Here is a 12124-nt window from a genome sequence, read left to right as displayed (position 1 = left end):
GACGCTCTGGGCTTGTCCTAGTCCCGAGGTTGAGATCGCAGCAAGCAAAAGAGAGTGATTAACCGAGAAGGGTGTTACGGTGCCCCATGGAACTGCTGTCCATGAGGCATAATATAAGCCTTGTCATGCGCTAAAATGCTCACTTCATAACTCAGCCATTTGGGGGCTGGCCTGTGGAGAGCTGGGGCTGATGCTCTCCTGCACCGCACAACACCTGGTCCATAGGGTGTAGTTCCCACCTGCTCCTTCAGCAGAGAAAGTGCACAGATACTTTAACCCTGGCTCTTCCTTATCGCCAACCCTAGCAGGCACCGCTTGAGCCTGTTTTTCCTCAGATCCCCACGTAACTCCCTGGAACATGGACTGATGGTGCCATGTAAAACTACAGATTTTGCTCATGGGAAATGAGTCAGGCCAGTCGTGTTTGCACGATTCGGGAGCTGCCCCAGACAGAAATTGGGGAGCAACTGCTACAAAGAAAGTGATGTTGTGTTCATCAACACTTTGCATGTAATCACTATGGCTGCTCGACGTCTGGAGCGGGGAAGGAGTTATTAAAAGACTTAAGTAAAGCTGAGAAGATTCCTCTTCTTGACACGCAGTTTATAGTTACTGTCTTTCTATGGGCTGCAGATGCCTCTGGGCTGGTTCTTTCAGAAGCGAACGACTGTATTTTCTTACAATTGCTTCCCAAGAGGCCACTCAAGACAACTGAAGTTTTTATCATTATGCAGCCTGCTTGGGCTATGATTAGTTCGAACAGCTTAGGCATGTTTTTCCCATACCACCAGAACTGGTTGGATCTGGGGAAGTAATAACGTTGATGTCACCAAATGCAGTGGAATATAGGACACGTCATCCAATAAAATCATGCAATCCTTTTCCTGAAAACTCTTCTTGCAGGCAAATATTGCACAAGTTACTGTACAACTGCTACTCAAAACTACCAAGCTACTCAGGGTGGTGTTGTTTTTTAAGGAGTATTAAGTTCTGGGTAGCTTGTGCACTCTCCCTTCTCTTGGTGACAGAATGTTCCATGCTGTCTTTAAAGGGTAACCTGACTTTTTGGACAGAAAAAGTACAGAATATATATTGTGGAATTATCTTTAGTACTGACATTATGAAGATTCATGAGTGCATCGGTCTGTGTACAGTCCAGTCTATGCCACAGATACATTTCTGGTCTTGACTCATATGTGGCCCTGCTCTTTCAGCCATTGTTTCCCCTAATTAAAATGTAAATAATGGTGACTTTATATGATACGTCTCAAGATCTCATTGTGAGAACAAGCCCAATAAATAGCGTAAGGAAGTTCTGTAAAAATGACTGTAGTAGTTCAGGCCTAACCAGCTCTCTCAACCTAGGAGGAAAAATGGTTTCATCCCTTTTCTTTTGTAATGTTTCTGACAAATGTTTATTCCGTCACCTCCCTTAGGAGAGTTTAGAACAGTACTGGCTGGGGCTGATAGGAGCTGTAGTCCAAAACATCTGGAGGGCACCAGCTTCATGAAGGCTGATTTAGGAAGAATTTGGAGTGGGAGGGGAACAGACCTTGGAGCCAGATGTTGTCTATTCCCTGAATCATTCGGTCTCTTGCAGGCCTCAAAATTTTCTCCTTGGAAACCTCTGGATTCTACATTCTGGTGTCTTCTGACCCCTGGGCTGTGGTAGACAATGGTCATCTATTCTGGGGGGTATATATTTGTGTCCTGTGGGTGGGAGAGGCCCCTGTGGCATCCATGCCATAAATGTGTGTTTACTATTGGTGTTTTTCATGCTCATGTGAAGGCAACATCAGCAAGTGACATGGTGATTGGTGGGTGCTTTTGTGGCCATGTTTTGTTTCCAGAGCTACAGCTGAAGACGCTGGTGCTGTAAGTACACTGGTGCCCCTTTCAAGACCTTGAGCTCTGCATGGAAACGTCTGCAGAGGGTTAGCAGGAGGCATGTCCAAGGCAGGGCCAGAAGCACTGTCCTGCCCCACTCCTTTTCCACACGTGCAATGTACAGTGGGACCTCTGGTTGCGAACTTAATTCATTCCGGAGGTCCGCTCGGGTTTTTAACCCGAGGTACTATTTCCGGGTTAGCGGAGTCTGTAACCCGAGGTACCACTGTATATCTGAATAAGATCTGAAAGGGACTTGGGTTATACTAGCAGTATCCCAAGCACATCTTTGGCATTGTGGGGGACAAAGGATTTCCCTGGTCCAGATCAGGAAACCAGCAGAATTTTTATTATTTTTTAAAAGTAGCGCGTTTACATCATGGGCAGGCAAACTAGGGGCCGGATCTGGCCCAATCGCCTTCTAAATCCAGCCTGCGGACAGTCCGGGAATCAGTGTGTTTTTACATGAGTAGAATGTGTCTTTTTATTTAAAATGCATCTCTGGGTTATTTGTGGGGCATAGGAATTTGTTCATTTTTCTTCCCAAAATATAGTCCGGCCCCCCACAAGGTCTGAGGGACAGTGGACCGGCCCCCTGCTGAAAAAGTTTGCTGACCCCTGCTTGATGTGATAGGGAGCAAAGCACCCAGTTTAAAATAACAAAAAGAGATACCTGAAAAGCAGGGGCCTCAAACAGAACAGCAAGCGTTTGCTGGTCCATTTGTAGCATTGCGCATTTGGAGGGCAAAAGTGCTGCAAGAAGACATCCAGTGAAAAGCCCTGGGCAATGCTAGTAACTGCTGGCAAAGGTAACATCATTTGTAACAAGATAAATTGGAAAAGCCAGGAGCAATTTGAGGTGTATCCAAGCATCTTTCCAAGATCACCTTGGCTAAAAGAAAAATTAGCACCCATCTGGGAAAAGCATGTCTCTCGGATGCCAAGAATGGGGAAGGAATGAGAACAAGCACTGCTATTCCAGACAGAGAATGTGAGGGTTATGAGGATGCAGAAAGGGCAGCTTTGCATTCCTCGTTCTTGCTGTGATGGTGGTGACAGATCTTCCCTCTCTACCTCTTCCCTCTCTACCGGAAGCTCTACCTCTCTTTCAAATCAGAACCAGTGAAGGCAGTGAAGGTCCTGTGTGAGTGCCTGGAGGCGGTTGGAGGTTGGATGGCGGCTAACAGATTGAGGTTGAATCCTGACAAGACAGAAGTACTGTTTTTGGGGGACAGGAGGCGGGCGGGTGTGGAGGATTCCCTGGTCCTGAATGGGGTAACTGTGCCCCTGAAGGACCAGGTGCACAGCCTGGGAGTCATTTTGGACTCACAGCTGTCCATGGAGGCACAGGTCAAATCTGTATCCAGGGCAGCTGTTTACCAGCTCCATCTGGTACGTAGGCTGAGATCCTATCTGCCTGCGGACTGCCTCGCCAGAGTGGTGCATGCTCTGGTTATCTCCCGCTTGGATTACTGCAATGCGCTCTATGTGGGGCTACCTTTGAAGGTGACCCGGAAACTACAACTAATCCAGAACGCGGCAGCTAGACTGGTGACTGGGAGCGGCCGCAGAGACCACATAACACCGGTCTTGAAAGACCTACATTGGCTCCCAGTACGTTTCCGAGCACAATTCAAAGTTTATTTATTTATTTATTTATTTACGGCTATTAGCCCATAAACACAATTCAAAGTGTTGGTGCTGACCTTTAAAGCCCTAAACGGCCTTGGTCCAGTATATCTGAAGGAGCGTCTCCACCCCCATCGTTCTACCTGGACACTGAGGTCCAGCACCGAGGGCCTTCTGGCAGTTCCCTCACTGCGAGAAGCCAAGTTACAGGGAACCAGGCAGAGGGTCTTCTCGGTAGTGGCGCCTTCCCTGTGGAACACCCTCCCACCAGATGTCAAAGAGAACAACAACTACCAGGCTTTTAGAAGACATCTGAAGGCAGTCCTGTTTCAGGAAGCTTTTAATGTTTGATGTATTATAGTATTTTAATATTCTTTTGGAAGCCGCCCAGAGTGGCTGGGGAAGCCCAGCCAGATGGGCGGGGTATAAATAATAAATTATTATTATTATTATTATTATTATTATTATTATTATTATTCCCAATAAAGAGCACAAAAAGGCACGCCAATAAAGAGCACCAAAAGGCACAGAGAAAGGTTGTTTTCTGCTGCTCCAGAGAAGCGGACACGGAGCAATGGATCCAAACTACAAGAAAGAAGATTCCACCTAAACATTAGGAAGAACTTCCTGACAGTAAGAGCTGTTCGACAGTGGAATTTGCTGCCAAGGAGTGTGGTGGAGTCTCCTACTTTGGAGGTCTTTAAGCAGAGGCTTGACAACCATATGTCAGGAGTGCTCTGATGGTGTTTCCTGCTTGGCAGGGGGTTGGACTCGATGGCCCTTGTGGTCTCTTCCAACTCTATGATTCTATGTTACACCTAATTTGAGAAGCAGTACAAAAATAATCCAGTGTTGCAAATGTGGTTTTAGAGAAGGGCTTCTATTAAGACACTGGAAAGTGGATGATGAAGCTAGTTTGAGATCTTGGTTCGCCAGGGCCAAAATAACAAAATGAAGAGGAAGCTTAGCAAGCCCCCTAAACTCAAGAGTTGAAATGCTAATTGGATTTTAAAAGTCTGCCATAACGCTTTTAGGTCCAAGACACAGCTACGTTTGGATCCAAACGTAAATGCTGCAGTCAGGAGTCAGTACTGCTAAAAAGAGTTGTATCTGCGTTAACTCAGGTTCAGCCAGCAATCGCTATTGGTGGATCTTGAACATAATCCATACACAGACCTTCCTCACACACACACACCTCACTCCCCTAACAGATTTCATGGGCAGCAGATTTAAAGTACTATTAAAACCTGGCTAGGTTGCAGCTCCTTGATGAATTATTGTGTTTTTACTTTTGAGAGGTAGTGTTTCGATTTTCCATTTCAGGTGCCAAAACGTCTTTGGAATAAGTGAGGCTTCTTTTGACTCTTGTGTGTTTTATACCTCCGGTGTTCACCACTTCGGGCGTTTCTTCTGGAAAAAACAAGGTAAGTATGAATTGGGGTGGTCAGGTGTCCTGTTTTACATAGGCTAGTCCTCTCTTTTGAAGGATTGACAGAGAACAGTCCCCTAGAAGCGGGCCAGCCAACCTGAGTCTGATTTAAAGAACTGTAAGAAGAAAGACGCGGGTGGTGCTGTGGGTTAAACCACAGAGCCTAGGGCTTGCCGATCAGAAGGTTGGTGGTTCGAATCCCCGCAACGAGGTGAGCTCCCATTGCTCGGTCCCTGCTCCTGCCAACCTAGCAGTTCGAAAGCATGTCAAAGTGCAAGTAGATAAATAGGTACCGCTCCAGCAGGAAGGTAAACAGCGTTTCCGTGCGCTGCTCTGGTTCGCCAGAAGTGGCTTAGTCATGCTGGCCACATGACACCAGCTCCCTCAGCCAATAAAGTGAGATGAGCACCGCAACCCCAGAGTCGGCCACGACTGGACCTAATGGTCAGGGATCCCTTTACCTTTAAGAAGGAAGAGCAGGAGCCCTGAAGTTGCCCATCAACAGATCTCAGTTCCTGGTCAGCAGTATGGCACAAGCCAGCTGGGGGTCTTCCCCACTATGGTGAGATGTCCTGTATTTCTCCTTAAGTTATAGTAATTATTTCAAATGTGCGCTTATACATAAAAATTTCTGCCTGCCGATTTTACCCTCATTTGTCCTTTTCACCCCTTTTCTTTTTGCAACACTAATACAAACTGTAAAATATATTATAAAACCAGTGTACCTTTCCCATAACTGCTTGCTTAATTTCTCATATATCTTTGGACATTTCATTAGAACGGTGAGGTTTTCATTTGTTTTTTGTTTTTACTCTTCATTTCTTTTTTGGAAGATACAGACAGTACATTCCAGCTGGAAGGGTTTGAGAACAAGACAGCCCAGGCTATTAGAGTTTGGGGCTGTTGTTGCTTCTGTGAAATGTCCTGTGGGGAGGAAAATGAAATTAAGCAAGCGATGGGAAAGGTGTGTTTTGGCAAGCGATTTTATGTATTTTTTTTAAATAATAATAAAAAATAGAAACCTGTATCAACCAGCACTGCACCCTTAACAAACCCCGCTGATAGCAGCAGCCAATTTAATTAAGAGAAAAGCAGAACCTCGTTGCCTTTCTGTCACGGAAGGGTAGAGGAGAGATGTTGGAGGAAAAAACTCTCTACATGTGAGAAACAGATATTGGCTGTATAGGAGGAACGAAGACAGCAAAGGCCATAAAGAATGCCTGAGTTGTCACAGCTGTTTTACCAGCAGCTCTTACTCATGTCACCCTGAAACGCCACCTTGGGCTATGCCACTCCCTACCTAGGAACTAACTACATGGGCTGCTGATTGCCCCATGGTGCAAGGGGAAGGGGGGCTGATAGAGAGAAATTCATTGACCTACCAGCAGGAATGCCAGCTTGGCCCTGCAACCATGGGTGCCCGGGGCTGTGAGTGCCATGTAGTGTGCATGGCCCTGGCACCAAAATTTGTGGGTGTCCAGTCCCTTCATGGGGAATTTTGTGGGTGCCCGGGCACCCAGAGAGTTGGTACCTATGCCTGCCAGGACTAGTAACGAGCCACAGAGCCATTGGGAAGGGCCAGTCCAAGACAACTCTGATGGCTGAGGGAGAACTTCCAGTTGGGAACCGCTCCACCCATCTTGTTATTGATCCTGCTCTTTAGATTTGGGCTTCTGCGAGATACATTATCTTTCTTCATGCCGTGTAGGTTAGATGGGTAGCATATAAATAATAAAATTATTATCATTATTACATCTTTCTATCTCCCATTTTGCACCCGATGCCCTTCAACATTTCTCCGATGAAAATAGGGACGTCCTATTCAATCATCACCATCATAATTTCATTATTTATACCCCACCCATCTGACTTGGTTGCCTCAGCCACTCTGGGCGGCTTCCAACATATATAAAAACATAATAAAAGATTAAACAGGGTTTTTTTCAAAAAAAAAAATCCCTATAAAGGGCTTCTTTCCTTGGCTCGGTTACTTCTTTCCTTGGCTCAGTTGTTGCACAACTCCATACCCTCCGAAATGTCTCTGATGAAAATAGAGGCATCCTAAGGAAAAGCAGGGCACTCCAGGATCAATTTCAGCTTCTGTAAATCCAGGGCTGTCCCTGGAAAATAGGGACACTTGGAGGGCCTGAACTTCTAACATTGGGCAATTTGTGAACAAAATAATCTTTTAATCTTGTCCGGCAGCTCACCTGCCTGTCACTTGCTCCCAGAGACTTTACATGGCAAGGCCAGTCTATGGACATATGAGATGCTGTTTTACTTTATTCCACATCCTTAACCGAATTCTGTTTATCCACAAAGCTAAAGATCTGAGCTACTACATCATCTCTCACACTATTATCACAGGAAATTAATATGATCCACCATTTTTAGCTAGTTCAAACCAAGTAGATAGCTCTCTGTTACCCCCTCACCCAGTATATTGAATGTGTGGATGCTTGATTTTAAATATTCCTCTGTAGTTCTTTAAAATATACAGGATATGCCCTCATCCTAGTTCTTCTTAAAAATAAAATAAAATCATAATGTGACCTCTTAATACAGTAAGATTTGAGCTTACAGAGTTCCTTTGAACTGTGCGTCATAGCATTATATTTCCTGGCATTACAAAAGTACTTTCACAATACCCATCCCACACATTAAATCATACAGATTGCAACTTCATATATATGTTTTGATCCAGCTCATAGATGGTGTCACTTTATAAAGCCGCCCTGCGAACCGCCCTGATCTTTTCTGTATATAGGGCAGTATATAAACCCTAATAATAATAATAATAATAATGTGGAGCAACCTCTAAAAATCTGATGGGATCTTCCCTTAAATTCATTTTAGGGATATGCATTCAAGCGGCCCCTTCACATGCTATAGTTTCCTGCAGAGTTTGGCCCCAGGCCTTGGAATATTCAAGTGCTTGTGTCTCCTGCTGGAAGCCCCCTGCTATTTGGATTGGGGTTTTCAAAGCACCATTCCCCCACCCACCCTTTTGGATTCACAAATATTTTCTATTTTCAAGAGGAGGCCTTGATGTGAGTTTGCTGGTCTCTTTAAATGCAAACAATGGTTCCCAGAGGGAAGCTTATTTATTTTTTATTAGTCTCCATGGAGACTTCCTTTCAGGGTGGAGGAAGTTGAAAGAAGGTCTTTATAGGAAAACTAAACACGGTCAAATATGACCTGGAGGCAAATACCATAACTCTGTGTGTGTCCTAACAGCTTGGGTTGCGTTACACTTGTGGTTGGTTGCCTTAGGAGATAACAACATCCTCTTCAGCCCCTTGAAATTCAAGCCCTAGCTAATCTGCATTCTGCTTGTACTTTGTTAATTAGCAGATTTCCCTTTTGAAAATACATTTTAAAAACTTGGCTGCATTACATTTAAATAATGAAAATTATGGCCTGTTGCTTTTTTTGGATAGGTATTACATGTTTACAGTAAAGAGAGCTTCCTTTTTCTGGGGTTACTGACCTGTAAAATACTACATAAGACTGAAGAAGTGCCAAGAATGATCCCTGAAGCAGTCCTCAATGGCTAACGAGCTGCTTTAATTAGAAGAGATGGTCACATAGCTGTTGCTTCAGACATTCGTGCTTTTTCTCACATGTCACGTTCCCTATAAAGGTAAAGGGAGCACTAACCATTAGGTCCAGTCGTGACCGACTCTGGGGTTGTGGCGCTCATCTCGCTTTATTGGCCGAGGGAGCCGGCGTACAGCTTCCGGGTCATGTGGCCAGCATGACTAAGCTGCTTCTGGCGAACCAGAGCAGCACACGGAAACACCGTTTACCTTCCCGCCAGAGCGGTACCTATTTATCAACTTGCACTTTGACGTGCTTTCGAACTGCTAGGTTGGCAGGAGCAGGGACCAAGCAACGGGAGCTCACCCCGTTGTGGGGATTCGAACCGCTGACCTTCTGATCAGCAAGTCCTAGGCTCTGTGGTTTAACCCACAGCGCCACCCGCATCCCACACGTTCCCTATACAGTGGTGCCCCGCAAGACGAATGCCTCGCAAGACGAAAAACTCGCTAGACGAAAGGGTTTTGCGGTTTTTGAGCTGCTCGCAAGACGAATTTCCCTATGGGCTTGCTTCGCAAGACGAAAACGTCTTGCATTTTTTGCAAGTTTGTTTCCTTTTTCTTAACACCGTTAATACAGTTGCGACTTGACTTCGAGGAGCAACTCATAAAACGCGGTGTGGTAGCCTTTTTTGAGGTTTTTGGCGATTTTAGAAGCTTTTCCAAAACTTTTCCGACACCGTGCTTCGCAAGACAAAAAATTCGCTAGACGAAAAAACTCGCGGAACGAATTAATTTCGTCTTGCGAGGCAACACTGTACTGGTATACAAAAAGATGTAAGCCCAGAGCACACTGTCGTACATAAAACCTGCACGGAGATCTGTTTTATGCCGTGTAGACGTGCCTAGAAGCTATTATTTGCAGTGAGTTCTCAAGATGTACTCAACGTGATGGACATCATCATGCTTTCCGCTCTCCCTTATACCTGCGTGCACCTGGGTAGGCAAAGCACCTTATGGAAGCAGATAACTACTTTCATGTAACTTTCAACTGCACGTTTTCTGAAGCCACCATCTGCTAGCAGGCAAAGCATGAAACAAGACATGGCATCTCCTGGGGACAATGGAACTTGTGCTCATTTGTAGATCTGGGAGGACTCTCACACCATGCAGGACAAGGATTTAGCAGAGCGGCATTTAAAAAATAGCAGCAAGGGCAGCAGGTAATTGAAACGCTCCAAGTAGCCACTCTGAAATGCAGCCTCTGCATATGTGCTATAAAATGGCTCTTTCCCCCTCGCGGAGCTGGATGTAAGACAGATAGACAGACAGATAGATATGTTTATTGTTCAACCATTTATCACAATAGAGGAAGAAAGGGGCAAAATATATACAGCTTCTACTTGTTTGCTTGTTCCTTTTTTATTTTGGATCCATGGCTTCTCTGGGAGGGGTGTATACATATTGTTAACCATTGGTCTTTGATTAAATTGATGGCTACCAATGGGATCATTAACATTTAGGTCTTAAGTGGGAGCTATTTTGAAGGCAGGCAGAACAAGATTACAAAGGTGTTCCTAGCTGAGGATGCAGCACAAACAGCTGGGAAGTCAAAGCAGTGCTTATCCCTGCCATGATGCTATTGACGTTGTCTATATGGTGTCCAGGGTGCAGTCTGGTAGCATTCACAGAGTTAGGGGATAGCATGAAAAACATAAAGCCACAGCCCAAGCTGTCACAACACAGCCCAAGCTGTCGCAACCGGCTCTCAGAGGAGAAGGCAGAAGTTGGGGGGTGGGGGAAATGCTACCAAGCTTAATTTGCGGAAAGTGGCACTCTGGGACATAGCTCTGATTGACTAAGTCTAAGCACTTCACAGGTTTCCAAAATTATGGAGGCTGGCTGTGGTGACTTAAGAGGAGTATGCACTCTGAGCCTGCTCAGAAGTATTATTCCCTTCAGGTTATCTACGGTTGCAGAGAAAAACAAATCCCAACTAATGAGTGATATGAAAATATCCTGTTCCTAGGTGAGTTCTGGCTCAAAATAAGCATTTGCCAAGCCTGTTTTGTTCAGTAGAGAAGCTACTGAGAAAAGGTACACTGTGCGTGAACTGTGTGTTACGCTGTCACTAGACTCGTCAGCAAAGCTGTCTGCCCATGATGGCAAAGCCAGGCTGTCCCTCAGAAATAGCACGGTATTCTGGGTGAGCTCTGCGCTTTGTTAACAGGTGTCACTCTGGGCATGGGACTCAGAAGCTGACCATGAAGGCCTGTCCCTCAGAATGTTTCCCTTGGCTGCTAAGCAAGTGACTTCATCCTTTCCTGGTTCCACAGCACTTCTGCCAATAATAGTATTAGCACATCCGCTTGGTGGCCAGTTCCTTCCCCATCTCTCTCTCCTGGCCTCCCCACTCCCATTCCCTAAGAATGTGACCTCACCACACACATGTTCAGCAGGGGTGTTCTGGACAGTGTGTTTGGTTTGAACAAGGGCTAGGCCGAGGCATGGAGGAGACAGGGGTGAGTTGGGAGGTCCAAATTCTTGTGCCAGAGAAATACTGAAGTTAACGCTACCAAATTACAAAGATACGCATTCAATGTTGACAATGTTCTGAGGACACCTTCCTTGCACATGTTTTAAGAGCACCAAAAACAAAAAGAAATTAGCGTGAGAATTTCACAACAGAATCGTTGTGATTTTTATTCATTTGGAACTGTGGTTCTCAGCAGGCCTGCGTACACACCATACATTTAAAGCACATTTCCTCAACCAAAGAGTTCTGGGAATTGTAGTTTGGTGCTGGGAATTATAGTGCTGAGGGGGGAAACTAAGTTCCTATGATTGTTTGGGGGGGTATGTGCTTTAAATTTATGAGTCACAGGCTCACTAGGGAAACAATCTAAAACCCTTGGGGCCTCTTTCCTCATATGCAAAACCATACCTTTGTGGTACAAGGTACCAGCCCTTCCAGGAGTTGTGGAGTGCTTGTGTAAAAATGGAAGCTTAATTCCTGTACGTGAGAAAGAGCAGAGTTGAAAGGGAAGGTTTGCCAGGGTATTGCTTAGTTGTTCTAATTGCTTCTGTAGGTTTAATGCAAAAGCAGAATTAGTGAATTCCATGGCGCAAAAATGTAAAACATGGCGTAAAACACACATCCCCCAAGTCGAAGGCCTAACCAGCAGAGCTAGCCAAGAGACTCTGGGTCTGGGTGCCTGCAGGGCATAGCAGCTTCCTGTCAGGCCCAACAAAAATGATGGGGGCTGCCAGAAATGGAAACTCCAATTGTTTTCACCGTTTTGAATCCATGGAAGTTTCCCTTCCAATGCAAATAGCAACAGGGACCCTGATCTGGATTGGGTCTGCTGCAGTGGGTAAAGGGGTCAAGCCCTCTAATGCCCTCTCCAGGTCCTGATGTGGACAGGTGTGTGTACATATATAGAGGATTGGTGGGAAACCTGTTTGCTGTTGCAGTTTTCCATTTTGCCCCCCCCCCCACGGACCTTCACATCACTATGAAAGATGTGCTCATGCCCAACTGCTCACAGGAGTGTTTGGTGGCAGTAGAATGCAGCAGGAACAGGAGGATTTGTTCAGCTTGGAAAGACTCCTCAAAAATAAATGCACGGCTAACAGGACC

The sequence above is a fragment of the Podarcis bocagei genome (genome assembly GCF_964188305.1).
Source record: "Podarcis bocagei genome assembly, chromosome: 2".
Classification (NCBI taxonomy): Eukaryota; Metazoa; Chordata; class Lepidosauria; order Squamata; family Lacertidae; genus Podarcis; species Podarcis bocagei.
This window is presented reverse-complemented; position numbering follows the sequence as displayed.